General features: G+C 37.9%; 1 long non-coding RNA gene across 1 annotated transcript; it reads left to right on the forward strand.

The window, feature by feature from the left end:
- Positions 1-202: 202 nt before the first annotated feature.
- On the forward strand, positions 203-8,573 carry LOC131548976 (uncharacterized). The gene is made up of 4 exons (XR_009273300.1): positions 203-328; positions 1,495-1,716; positions 3,658-4,005; positions 8,280-8,573. It is a non-coding gene; the product is annotated as an uncharacterized LOC131548976 (long non-coding RNA).
- Positions 8,574-10,149: the final 1,576 nt, after the last annotated feature.

A 10,149-nucleotide genomic window follows, 5' to 3' on the forward strand; every position in this document is an offset into this window, starting at 1 on the left:
TTTAAGTGGCTCCTTGTATCAGCATTTGTGATTTCAAATGTGTGTTTATGCTATTATCCACTCCTATTTTAATGGATTAAGCCCTTCTTTTCCAGGCCATTTCTCTCCATGTGTCAGAATCAAGGTCATGGCATGTTTTAATGTTGCCAAAAGAGAGATAGATAGAAAGAGAGTCAGAGGGAAAAAAAAAGAAAGAAATGGTCAAACTGGAAAGTCAGGATTTATGACAGCAACAAAAAAATGTGCGACTGCAAGGATCTGATGAGCGACGAACAAGATGTACCCTTCCTGCAACCTAAAACTAGAATCTGTGTCACTCCTCGTGAAGGTAACAGTATACTGAATAACTATTATTGAAAGTTTCCTGTTACCGTGCCATTTTCTATCACCCATTTCGTCTCCCTACTGTCCATGTGGACATCTCCAGGCAGGCTTCAAGGGTCAAGAGGTCACATTCCTAAAAACCTCTTGGCATTCTTCCACGGGGATGTGCTCTGTGTGTGTGTGTGAGAGAGAGAGAGAGAGAGAGAGAAAGCGTGTTAAAAGTGCAGCTTTTTGTGAACAACATTTCTGCTGAGTAGCAAAAGCAAGTCTCTCGCATTGCAGACATGATAAATGTGCTATATTTTTGCATGTTACACATCTGTTTGGAATACTTGATTCTGATTGGTCAATTACAGAATTCATTTGTCACATATTTTTGTAGAATGGTGCTTAGGGTGACCATACTTATTTTTTTCTGAACATGTTCTGGCTGGAATTTCTAAATTGACTAAAATATCCAGGTTTTGGCCTCGAAGAACAAAAAGTTGTTTGACCAATAGTGTGCAGGCATTGTACATAATCAACCAATCGTGGCATCCAAGAGGGTAGGATCTACACAGAACAATGCAATCATCTCTTCCTCTTTACTAGCTATAGCATGAAATAAACTTGAATGAACATCAGATGGTACCTTGTTTCAACTGCATAAAGATGCCAATACACACAATTTTTCAAGTTCAAGTCCACCGAAGTTAATCTACTCTCCTCTCTGGTTTGTTTGGCGGACAAAATGGCAGATTCAGCATTATGATTGGTCAGATCGTCTGTCAATTAAACTCCCGGCGAAGGGTCAACTGCTTCCTTGTTAATTTTTTAAGTTACAATCTGCACTCACACCTTTTCAACCACTTTGAATTTCAATTACTGGTATAGACAGTCAATTTGAAACTTTTAAAACTCAAACACATGAGTAAAAAGGCCAAATTGTGTTAAATGGATGGAAACAAAGGTATTGTAATAATGAAAACATAACCTGTTCAATCAAATCACATTTTGGATTGAGCATTTCAACAGCATTGATGAAGCATTTATGTCCTGACTTCAAGTATCTGCTCTGTCACTCTGACATGTCCACAAATCAAAGAATACATCAATGTGGCGTTCAGTCATATCTTCTGCATTTGTCACTGAGGTGTAACCATTCTGAGGTGGCTCATTCATATTTTTTAGCAGTGCAATCCAGACTTACAATGTGACAAGGAGGAGCTCCCTAATGGGCTCAATGCAGAGATGAAGGGTTTCCCCAGAACTCAGCAGATGAGCCGGTTCTGAGTTTTTCAAGGTGGAGCATGAAAGCCAAGACCAGGGAGGAGAAGACCGACAGCCGCTGCTTTTGTCCACAGCTGTTTGTTTTGACAGCACGCTAAAAGACAAGAGGCCTGGTGAGCCCAGGTAATCCAGACACAAACACATGGAAGTACACAGTGTTACAAGCACTCTTGCAAACGGACACACGAGGGTGTGGTGCATTAGTATAGCACGTCTCTCTCGCTCGCTCGCTTTGAATGGGCCACTTGGGTACTGTTTATGTCATCGTTTCCAGCCTTTGCCACTCTGGAACACAAAATAAACAATGACAAGAAAAGAAGGCTCATTTTAAGATAAACATGACGGGGAGGGTGCTAGACCTTACATACTACTCCACGCAATGACTCAGTGTTTAGACTGATGCTCTAATTCAGTGTTTGGCGGCACTAAACAGGACGCTGATGAGAAAAGTTGAAGACCCACTTCCCGAAATCTCGAAACGGTTACCGGAAATCTGACATAAGGCAACAAGTGACCCCCATTAAGGGGGGGAGTGTATGTGTTAATCTACACATACTGACAGACACATTGAGTCAGCAGTCACATTCCACTGGAGTCAAGCAGCAAATTAGACCACTATCCTGAAACATACACTCTTGCTGCTGTAATTAGTGGGGTTTGCTAGGACATGCATCACTATTACTGTTAGTCATGTTTAGGGTTAGCGAACAAAAATCCTCTACGCATTAAACTAGAGTGTATAAGAGTCTAAAATCAAGTTGATTACTTTTATAAGCAATCAGACTTCAGACATCAATCAGACATCAGGCCATATTGATCAAATTGACAATGTATTTAAATTAACTTGTCAGATGACACGGTGCGTCAAAAGAAAAAGAAAAGAAAATAAAACACCTATGTAACTACATCTCCTGGCCACACAAAATCATGTAAAGGAGACTATGCAAATATGTTTCTAAGCAATCAGCCAAAATCATTTAAACATTCTTTTTAAACAGGCAATGTATTTAAATACACTGATTAAACTGAAATATTTAACACGGATGACATGGTGTGTCAAAAATGCTCTCAAGGTAAAAAAAAAATAAAAAAAATAAATAAATAAAATAAAATAAAATAAAAAATTATTGAAAATATATAATAAAAATAAATCAATTTATTTAATATTATTTTTTTTAACTGGAACAGAGACAGTTTTTTATTTTTTTATTTGGGCCACTAAGCCATAGCTACGTATACATAGAAGTTGACGCATCTACCATCTTGGAACGTTCGTAGTGTCGCCACTCACAATAAAAATCAATGAGTTTTCCAAGATGCCTCAATGTTGCACAGCCTCTAGTTGTAAAATCTGCCAAGATTTAAATTCCCAAAGAAATCAGATAAACTTTCACAGGTGAGAATATGTAGGTTTCAGTTTTTATACATATTAACTCATTATTACCAGTTTTCAAAATGTGGTAGGCTAACTTTTAAATGTTGTGTTAACTAACAACTTCATCTTGTTGCATTATGTTACTTTAGCAAAATCAAGTCTTTTGCAGATATAAACATCCACAGATATTCATATTAATAGATATTCATTAGCAGACACACAGTCCACTTGCTCTCCAGTGTCCATAAACTGGCTTTGACCGTTCCAATATGGCCGACGACTTACGTATAGCAGCAGCCCATAGAAACAGCCGCTAACGAGGCATCTTTTATATATACCTTGAATATATCTACGCCGTAAGTGGTTCTGTTAAAGTGATAGTCACCCGAAAAAAAAAAAACTCTAATCATTTACTCACCCACATGTCATCATGACTTTAATTGTATGTTACATTTTTCAAATATTTAATTTAGGCACTGAAGTAGGTCGTTTTGTGACCGAAATGTTTGCCATTCCTCAGTAAAGCTGATTTTTATATCGTAATTGCTTTTTTTTCACTTGCATAGAGTACAGGCTTTGTATTTTCTGAATTATTGTGGCTTTTTAGACTTTTTCACATTTTTTTTCGAGTTTTTTGGGTGATTTCTTTATGTTACATTTTTGTTAATATCTTCTTTTGTGTTCCACAGAAGAATGTCATACAGATTTGGAATGGCATGAGGGTGAGTAAATGATGACAAAATGTTTTTTTTTTTTTGTTGTTGAACTATCCCTTTAATCTTAGACATCCTAGAGATTTGGAATCCATATCGTTGTCTCAGAGGAAGCGTTTGTCAACACGGCACATCGTAATATCTGCTGGGAAAGGCCACCCTCAGACTGAGAGCCCCCCTCTATCATCCAATCACCTTCAAGTCTGGATTAGGGGGAGCCAATGGTTGCACACTAAAGCCAATGGAATCCACATGAGTCATATACTATTGCTAATGTGCGACAGAACAGAGATCTGAAGTGCATCTCAGGACAAGCGGTTTCCAGTAAGTTTTCCAGACTGATTATCAACAGGCAACACAGAGAAGGTGGCCAAATCCCAAGGGCCATAATTTCAAACATATGCGCCTAGAAACATGTTCAATTCTGTTTAGCATCATCGTTTAAAACTAAATCTGCTTTCTAACTGACAAAGAGCAACGTTGTATTGATCAGAGGCTGCTCCATCTTGACTCGTGAGATTGATGGAGTTTTAGTTATGTTTGAGTGAAGTATCAACATTGTTGTAAAAACTAGAAGAAATAAAAAGCCACAAGTGGGTCAACAGTTGACATACAGAGCTAATTGGATAGCAGTCTGGATCATTTATAGATTTTATAGATGACAAGCTTTCTTGGCATGCAATGAATCAGGCTCTTTGCAGCATTTCAAAGACACAAACTCTTTATTCATTGACTCCAAGATGTAGTATTTCCTAGAACGGCATCTCCGGAGTAGTTTAGTTATGTCGAGCTCAGTGATTCAGGCAAACAGCTTAATTTGTAAGTTGAAAAATCGGTTTAATCACAAACGCATGCAAAAATACTGACACACATGAAGCTGACAAATACAAACAGGATGTGAATTAGATCCACGCTGAACCTTAAATGACCTTATTGCGATTTCTCATTAACCCTTTCTCTTCAGGACTACATATTTGAAGGATTACATTTCCTGTCTCTTACAAACATAACTCGTTTTCCTTTTCGCTGGGTATGTGTCTTTCACATGTATGTGTGTGCGTTTGAAGTCTGTCTCCTGTCTCCTTGAGGTTGCTCGGAGCGGTGGGCGTGGCTTCAGCAGAGGTGTGATTAACTCTGACTGACTCAGGTACAGGTGTTTTGAAAGTAGAGGGACGCACCTGTAACATCCTCCTGCTTATTTTAGTTTCAGACTGACAGTCGGCTCACTCCTTCACACGCAAACCTCTGCTATTACCTAAACACACATAGAGGAACAAATGGAAGCTATGACCAAGTAGTAATTTTATATTACGGTAACAATCAATATTATAAAATAGTGAACTGAAGTCAACTGAAAATGTTTGGTGTGTAAAAATTTATGCCCGCATTGCTAAAAAAATGAAAAGGTTAAATTATGCAACACGTGAATCAAAAAAGGCTCTAAAATGAATATATGAACAGAAACAAAACACTCTTAAAGTTGTCAGATAACTTACATACAGTCACCTGTGACAATAAATGTGAAATTTTTCATTTTTTGGTGTAAATAACATGAAAACGTCCTGCCCAATCAAATATAAACGTTAAGATTGAACAAAAACTGATTTATTTCTAATTTTGCACAGTATATACCACCCAGCTCAAATACACGTCTGCTCTGGTACTGTTCATCAACACAAGCGCAGCTGTTTGCATATCTTAGCTTTCCAACAGCTCTTTTAAACTGAGGCCACGGCCATTGATTATTTGCCTTAGTAGAGCAAATGATCATCAGATCACCATCAATCTGTGAAGTGACATTGAGTGCTATTGTGATCAGCACTCAAGTCATGTGGAATTTCCTGTAAGATGGCCATTGTGACGTAAACCGCCTTGAGAGTCAAAAGAACTGATTGAGTCATCAGGCACTACAAAGTGAAGGGAGGCATACTGGAGGAGATGGACTATTGTTTGCGAAGCGTGCCCAGCTAGCTTGTTTGAAATGTTTGATGATATCATCCCCATCTGAAATCAACCCATTCATATTTTTACATACAGTATACAGACAGAAAAAAAACCAGTTACAAATCAAAATCTTGCCTCATGACAGCAGGCAAATCAGATTCTTATCACCTCCTCCACCTTTTCAAATCACAGTATTTAATGTTACATTACCATTGCGAGAATCATCACGCGACAAACCCCATTTTAGTCCTATTTGGAAGCGTTTTTTACAACCCGAATTCCGGAAACGTTGGAACGTTTTTTTAAATTTGATTAAAATGTCACATGAGCCAATATTTTATTCACAATAGAACATAGATAACATAACAAATGTTTAAACTGAGAAATTTTATAATTTTATGCACAAAATGAGCTCTCAGTTCTCAAAATACTTGGCATGTTGTAGCATCATGTTGTAGCATCTCCTCTTCTTTTCAAAACAGTTTGAAGACATCTGGACATCGAGGTTATGAGTTTCTGGAGTTTTGGTGTTGGAATTTGGTCCCATTCTTGCCTGATATAGGTTTCCAGCTGCTGAAGAGTTTGTGGTCGTCTTTGACGTATTTTTTGTTTAATGATGTGCCAAATGTTCTCTATAGGTGAAAGATCTGCACTGTAGGCGGGCCAATTCAGTACCCGGACTCTTCTACTACGAAGCCATACTGTTGTAATAGCTGCAGTATGTGGTTTTGCATTGTCCTGCTGAAATACACAAGGCCTTCCCTGAAATACACGTCGTCTGGAGGGGAGCATATGTTGCTCTAAAACCTTTATATGCCTTTCAGCATTCATAGTGTCTTCCAAAACATGCAAGCTACCCATACCGTATGCACTTATGCACCCCCATACCATCAGAGATGCTGGCTTTTGAACTGAACGCTGATAACACGCTGGAGGTCACTCTCCTCTTTAGCCCGGAGGATACGGCGTCCATGATTTCCAACAAGAATGTCAAATTTGGACTCGTCTGACCATAGAACACTTTTCCACTTTGAAACAGTCCATTTTAAATAAGCCTTGGCCCACAGGACACGACGGCTCTTCTGGACCATGTTCACATATGGCTTCCTTTTTGCATGATAGAGATTTAGTTGGCATCTGCAGATGGCACGGGTGATTGTGTTTACCGACAGTGGCTTCTGTAAGTATTCCTGGGCCCATTTAGTAATGTCAATTGTCTGAGGGCCTGAAGACCACGGGCATACATCAAAGGTCTTCGGCCTTGTCCCTTACTCACAGAGATTTCTCCAGTTTCTCTGAATCTTCTGATGATGTTATGTACTGTAGATGATGAGATTTGCAAAGCCTTTGCAATTTGACGTTGAGGAACGTTGTTTTTAAAGTATTCCATAATCTTTTTACCCACTTTTTCTCAGATTGGAGAGCCTCTGCCCATCTTTACTTCTGAGAGACTCTGCCTCTCTAAGACATCCCTTTTATAGCTAATCATGTTACAGACCTGATGTCAGTTAACTTAATTAGTTGCTAGATGTTCTCCCAGCTGAATCATTTCAAAATTTCTTGCTTTTTCAGCCCCCGTGATGACTTTTTGAGACCTGTAGCAGGCATCAAATTTGAGATGAGTTCATTTAGTGGACAAAAGTGTAAAATTTCTCCATTTAAACATTTGTAAAGTTATGTTCTATTGTGAATAAAATATTGGCTCATGTGATTTGAAAGTCTTTTAGTTTTCATTTTATTCAAATTTAAAAAACATCCCAACATTTCCAGAATCCGGGTTGTATGTCATTATCAGCTAAACTGTCACTTTCTGTCTGATTGCTTTCAGCTGCCCTTGGCACCACATCGCTGAAAATAATTAAAACAAGGGAAGACGTCTCCGCTGCTGCTGTGCTGCTCTTAATTATAGAGTGAAATAAAGTGAAATGGGTGTTCTTTACCTTTGTCTGACTACAGTTTTAATGGCAGTCTAGTGGAAAATGTTCTGTTGCTCAGTTCTTTCTTTGCTTAGGAGTCCTCAGTCTAAAACTTCTCATATTTCTTCTAAAATAACTTATGACGAATAAAACAGACAACTGAGACAATTATTGATGCACAATAGGTGTAGATTTACTTTGAAAGATTTTTCACTAAGAAATTACTAGTCAATTTCACAAATAATTACAAAGAAATTGTATGTAACAATGAACGGAACATGAAATTTTAAAGTAGAAAGACTAAAAGAGTGTTTTCTTGTAAAACATCTGATAGGCCTAATCTTTGTTTTATTGAATGTTTCATTTATAACTTTGAAAAATTGTTTTTAACAATGTATAGCTTAATTTAACAGGGCTAGCATAGCTCAGACTGATTTATTTAAGAAAAATTTGATGATAAATTTTCAGTTCACACTGAAATCTTGACAAATCCGATAAGAATTTGTGTGGGCCTCGTCTGAAACTTTAGAGAAGACTTAGAGAAGGCTTTAGATGAGATTACTGTAGTCTTTTTTATAATAGAAGAACGTCTAGGAGATACAATTGAGGTATTAAAGTCATCCCGTAGAGGATTTCACTGAGAATGACCTGTATTTAAGGGACCGTCCACCCAAAACAAGCGTCATCATTTAGTCGTCTTCATGTGGTTCCAAGCCTTACACATTTTTTCTTTCACAGACTACATAAGAAGATATTTTGAAGAAAGTTGGGAGCCAAACACCACTGCATTGGATTTCCATTGTATGGACAACAAAACCACTGAGACATTTCTCAAAATCTTCTTTTATGTTCCACAGAAGAAAGAAAGTAATACAATTTTGCGATGACATGTTGACATGTAATGACATGTAAATGATGGCAATTTTCTAATCCTTTAAGTGTACCAACTATAAATTGTTCTTGCAACATTCTTCCTTCATTATAATTTCAACTCCAGGCTATCTTTGCACTGAAATTAGCCCTGTAATAAAATCACACATTTAATGAATGTTCTATTTCTAATAGCGTGATCTCGATGACAGGAGTTTCACAGTCTCGTAAAGTCAGACGGTAGCACAAAATCACACCCACTCTTATCCTACAATTATTTTTTCCTTTAAAATGAGAATATTATTCTCCCTTCTGTCATACAGGATGCGCCTACACATCTGACAGATGACTAACAGCTCACCTGGAGTATAATTAAAATCCCTTCATTCTATTGAAGACTTCTGAGAACGTATGAGGCATAGAGGGTCTTGTGACTCACGACCAGTCAGGTAATATCAGCCTGCCTTGAATGAACAGGACAGTGGCAAAATCAAATCCAGACCTGCGCCAAGAAGCTTAAAAAGCCTGCGGCGAAAAAGCAACTAAAAAAAGCTCCACATAAAAAAACACAACATTTTCAGACTGCAGGTGGGAATCTGGGAAAAGTGGATACGTGAGTCACAAGGGGTGAGAATGAGTCTCAACAGGTGGGATTATTCAATCATCTTATTTATTAAGAAAGAGGGGATGAAATGAGAGATGAAAAGAGGAAGGAAAAACATAAACACGTTTGATGTAACTAAAAGTAGCGGCAGTTACAAATCACTTTTTCCAACTAGTATGCAATGCATTTCCAACTTTAAACTCAGTGATGTTGCTGTTTTTAAGTATGAGTATCTTCTAGACTGGAAAGATCCTCAACACTCTCTAATTGAATTCTATGCATTAATGTCCCGCATGGACCACTGATCTAGAAAAGGACAGGGAAAGGCTTGCATGCCTGACCGCTCCTGGGCCACTTATGCTCTTACATAAGCCTGATAATTGCACTTACACATGCACACACACGCTCCCTTTGGCTTCAGCCTGTGGCTACAACACAGGGGTTCGTACAGTTGTCAATTAACCTAGAATGTTTTCACCCCTGTTTACCCATAGGCTGCTCCAGTTTACCTGAGCTTTAAATGACAGGGGTGTTTCGTGCCAGAAATTTCCAAGAATAACTACCTGTGGAGGTCTATGCAATTATGTTGAACACTAGCCTGCAGAGGTCATTTGTGCTTCTTGTTTTAACCCTTAATATGCCTCTCAAGTCTTTACTAGGTTTTGGGAACTAATTTGAATGATTGTAAACAAATGGCGAGAAATATTTCTTCAGATTCTGCTTATGAAAGGAAAGCATCACTATCATTATTGCAATAAACCCTTAAACCTAAGTTAAACTTTGTAACCGCACTGGTTGTGCTACAGATATGAAACAAACCAATAGAGATGAGCTATTGCTATTATTGGTGAAAACATCCCACAGACTAATGATGGAAGAAGTCAAGCCGTATCTAGAGACTGGGCTTTCCTGTAGCTCAAACAGTAAAGCATGGTGCAAGCAACATCAGGGTCATGAGTTCAATTCCAAAAAGCAAAAACTAATCAAATGTAAATGTGTACTTTGAACGCAATTTTTGTTTTTATTGGTCTTATAAAGTATTCTAATTTGTTGAGCCACAATCATCACAATTAAAAGAACCAAAGACTTAAACTACTTCAGTCTGTGTGCATTGAATTTATTTAATACACGAGT

The sequence above is a fragment of the Onychostoma macrolepis genome, chromosome 11 (assembly GCF_012432095.1).
Source record: "Onychostoma macrolepis isolate SWU-2019 chromosome 11, ASM1243209v1, whole genome shotgun sequence".
In the NCBI taxonomy this organism is placed as follows: domain Eukaryota; kingdom Metazoa; phylum Chordata; class Actinopteri; order Cypriniformes; family Cyprinidae; genus Onychostoma; species Onychostoma macrolepis.